General features: G+C 34.0%; 1 long non-coding RNA gene across 1 annotated transcript; it reads left to right on the top strand.

Moving 5' to 3' along the window:
- Window positions 1-345: 345 nt before the first annotated feature.
- Window positions 346-2,209, top strand: LOC148787328 (uncharacterized). The gene is made up of 3 exons (XR_016066976.1): window positions 346-504; window positions 1,022-1,085; window positions 1,969-2,209. It is a non-coding gene; the product is annotated as an uncharacterized LOC148787328 (long non-coding RNA).
- The last annotated feature ends 2,452 nt before the right edge of the window (window positions 2,210-4,661 follow it).

Raw genomic sequence — 4,661 nt, 5'->3', positions numbered from 1 at the left:
CCTATTTATTCCATTGAGCGGGTAAGTTACTTAAATTTCGGGGACGAAATTTTCATTAGGAGGGGAGAATTGTGACGTCCGTAGAATTTTTTATGTAATTGGGAGACTAATGGGTAATTATTAGAAATCTAGATGTAATTAGTAGATAAATTATAGATTGAATTTGGGATATAATAAAACTTGAATGGATTAAATTGGAGTTCGTAATAATATTTGAAAGCAAATTATATTAATTAAGAAATTAGAAAGGACGTGATTGGTATTTTAAGAAAAGTTTAATTAAATATATAAAATAATAATAATACTTTATATATATAAATAGTATATATATATATCTATGTGTGTAATAAGGGAAGAGATAGAGTTTGAAATGGAGGCGGTGGGGCCTCTCTCTCCACCCAATTTTAATTTAAAACACATACACTACACACATACACATAATACACAAATTCACACACACTCATATACACACAGTAACGCACACACCCATTTCGGAAAACAGAGGTACGGAAATTGTAATTTAATTTTTGTTAATTTATGTAATTATATTATTTAATTAGTCCGTTTATTAAATGTTGATTATATTGAGCGGTGAATTATTTAATCGGAGTATTTTATGATTTTGGCTATTTAAATTAGTGTCGTATTAAATATCACAATTGCTATAAAATTGATATAGTTGGGCAATTAAATTATTTGGTTTGTTAGATTTAATTATCCTTATAGTTAATTTATACAATTCCATCGGAATGATTACCCAAATATGTAATTCTATGTATTGTTGCTTAATTAAATTGTATAGCAACGATAAATTGACAGGAAATTCATAAAAATACTTCGTAAGTTATATTTTAGAAATATTATGTTATTAAAGAGGAAAATGAGGTTTCAATGGTAATATAATTTACGAATGTTATTAAAAATGATAGTTATAAATATATAAGGGGTTTGATTAAGTGAATTCTTATGAATTATTTGGTAAATTAAATATATTGATTATACGTATTATAATTTATTATAGGACGTGACGACAAGATAGAGAGTTGAGCAGTCCCTCGTGAATCGAAGTATTTTGGGAATTTACGGTAAGTATAGCTAATTGGATTTATATATATATATATTTATATGTGTAGTATTGTATAAAATATATATATTGGTTTCTTGGATGCGAACGTGAATTTGGCTTTATATTATTATGCGTGGCTTTCGTATATTGATTGTTTATATAATTAGTTGTGAATTATTTGTTAGATTATCATCATATTGGTGAAATTGTTACTATGTGGTATGTGATGGTAATGTAGAGATATGCGGGATATGATTATGTGATAATCATATAATTGATTGTTGATGAAATCTAATTGGGAGTTGTTATTGAGAAAGTGATTATTATAAAGAATAGAATGACGATTGTGAATGGAAATAAAAGATGACGCTTACCTAGTTGGAAACACAGTCAATGGTTTATGAAAATGTGATTGATATTGAGATATGAAAAATATGTGAATTAAGCTAGGTACCATGGCGCGTAGGGTACCGGGGTATTCCGGGGCAGCAGGGAATATCCTGTGCTTGTTAGCTACACACTGGGGTGGTGTGGGGGTACCATGTTTGTTGTGATGTCCTGTGCTATATTGCTACACAGCTGAAGTAAAAGAGTGTGGGGATATCACACAACGGGTATCCTGTGCTGTATATGATATGATGATGGCCGGCGAAACCATTGACTGATGTATACCAATTAGAGTAAGTGGGGCCCTTAACTAATAAACGATAATGTTGAATATTGTGTCATAGCTTGATTTATAATTGTGAATAGGTATTACTGCTTATATTTGTTGTTGCTATTGACAATGACTGTTAGTCGATGTAACTGCATGTACGTGAAATTGTTGCCTGTATGTATATATAAACTGATCAGCTATACTTATTGAGTAGGCAGCTCATTCCTTGCCACGTACTTTTCAGGAGATAGGTCACACTGACTAGCCACATTGACTTTGAGCGGTGCCGTTGTCTTTATTAGGTGGGTCAGCCGTGACTTCTGAAGCCAAAGTTTTTTTTATTGTTGGGTTGTAAATATTCTGGTCTTTTATCAGGAATTATGTTTAAAGTTGTGGTATGATTTTCTTGAGGTTATGAACACGAGAACATGTAGTGAGGGTAAATATTACTTTTGGTGGTATATATTATCTTTTGTGACATATAACATTATATTGATAAATTAGAATTTATTTTACTGGTTGAAAGAGAATTACTTATAGAATGAGTTCTGATTAGAGAAGGGATGAAATAGTGATAATTAGATGTATATCCCCACAACGGGTATCCTGTGCTGTATATGATATGATGATGGCCGGCGAAACCATTGACTGATGTATACCAATTAGAGTAAGTGGGGCCCTTAACTAATAAACGATAATGTTGAATATTGTGTCATAGCTTGATTTATAATTGTGAATAGGTATTACTGCTTATATTTGTTGCTGCTATTGACAATGACTGTTAGTCGATGTAACTGCATGTACGTGAAATTGTTGCCTGTATGTATATATAAACTGATCAGCTATACTTATTGAGTAGGCAGCTCATTCCTTGCCACGTACTTTTCAGGAGATAGGTCACACTGACTAGCCACATTGACTTTGAGCGGTGCCGTTGTCTTTATTAGGTGGGTCAGCCGTGACTTCTGAAGCCAAAGTTTTTTTTATTGTTGGGTTGTAAATATTCTGGTCTTTTATCGGGAATTATGTTTAAAGTTGTGGTATGATTTTCTTGAGGTTATGAACACGAGAACATGTAGTGAGGGTAAATATTACTTTTGGTGGTATATATTATCTTTTGTGACATATAACATTATATTGATAAATTAGAATTTATTTTACTGGTTGAAAGAGAATTACTTATAGAATGAGTTCTGATTAGAGAAGGGATGAAATAGTGATAATTAGATGTATATCCCCACAACGGGTATCCTGTGCTGTATATGATATGATGATGGCCGGCGAAACCATTGACTGATGTATACCAATTAGAGTAAGTGGGGCCCTTAACTAATAAACGATAATGTTGAATATTGTGTCATAGCTTGATTTATAATTGTGAATAGGTATTACTGCTTATATTTGTTGTTGCTATTGACAATGACTGTTAGTCGATGTAACTGCATGTACGTGAAATTGTTGCCTGTATGTATATATAAACTGATCAGCTATACTTATTGAGTAGGCAGCTCATTCCTTGCCACGTACTTTTCAGGAGATAGGTCACACTGACTAGCCACATTGACTTTGAGCGGTGCCGTTGTCTTTATTAGGTGGGTCAGCCGTGACTTCTGAAGCCAAAGTTTTTTTTATTGTTGGGTTGTAAATATTCTGGTCTTTTATCGGGAATTATGTTTAAAGTTGTGGTATGATTTTCTTGAGGTTATGAACACGAGAACATGTAGTGAGGGTAAATATTACTTTTGGTGGTATATATTATCTTTTGTGACATATAACATTATATTGATAAATTAGAATTTATTTTACTGGTTGAAAGAGAATTACTTATAGAATGAGTTCTGATTAGAGAAGGGATGAAATAGTGATAATTAGATGTATATCCCCACAACGGGTATCCTGTGCTGTATATGATATGATGATGGCCGGCGAAACCATTGACTGATGTATACCAATTAGAGTAAGTGGGGCCCTTAACTAATAAACGATAATGTTGAATATTGTGTCATAGCTTGATTTATAATTGTGAATAGGTATTACTGCTTATATTTGTTGTTGCTATTGACAATGACTGTTAGTCGATGTAACTGCATGTACGTGAAATTGTTGCCTGTATGTATATATAAACTGATCAGCTATACTTATTGAGTAGGCAGCTCATTCCTTGCCACGTACTTTTCAGGAGATAGGTCACACTGACTAGCCACATTGACTTTGAGCGGTGCCGTTGTCTTTATTAGGTGGGTCAGCCGTGACTTCTGAAGCCAAAGTTTTTTTATTGTTGGGTTGTAAATATTCTGGTCTTTTATCGGGAATTATGTTTAAAGTTGTGGTATGATTTTCTTGAGGTTATGAACACGAGAACATGTAGTGAGGGTAAATATTACTTTTGGTGGTATATATTATCTTTTGTGACATATAACATTATATTGATAAATTAGAATTTATTTTACTGGTTGAAAGAGAATTACTTATAGAATGAGTTCTGATTAGAGAAGGGATGAAATAGTGATAATTAGATGTAGCGAGTAGGGGGTGCTACATTGGGTGGTATCAGAGCAGGTCTACGTTTCTAGGGTAATGATTGTGAGATGTCTTTAATGATTGAATTGTTTAATGTAGGATGGCTTCTCAAGGTACACGTGCTGACCCAGTAGCTAATAGAGAAGAGTCAGCGGAGTCCGTAGAGGGCTCAGTGGCACCTGCAAGTGCAGGTGAGGTGGAAGTAGGTCGAGAGGGTGTTGGTGCTGAGGCTCCTATTCCTCCCGGTGGTGCTCCAGCGACAGGATTACCACCAGAGTATGCACAAATATTTCAAATGGCTTTTCAGGCCCAAGCACAAGCACAAGCGCAGTTACTTGCACAGGCGCGCGCATCCACTTCAGTGCCAGCACCAGTAGTTCCTACCATTGATCGTAACTATGAAAGAATCAGAAAGAT

Source organism: Sesamum indicum, linkage group LG8 (genome assembly GCF_026168435.1).
Source record: "Sesamum indicum cultivar Baizhima isolate 11 linkage group LG8, ASM2616843v1, whole genome shotgun sequence".
Classification (NCBI taxonomy): domain Eukaryota; kingdom Viridiplantae; phylum Streptophyta; class Magnoliopsida; order Lamiales; family Pedaliaceae; genus Sesamum; species Sesamum indicum.
The sequence above is the reverse complement of the archived record's forward strand: the minus strand, read 5'-3'. Positions and strand labels throughout refer to the sequence as shown.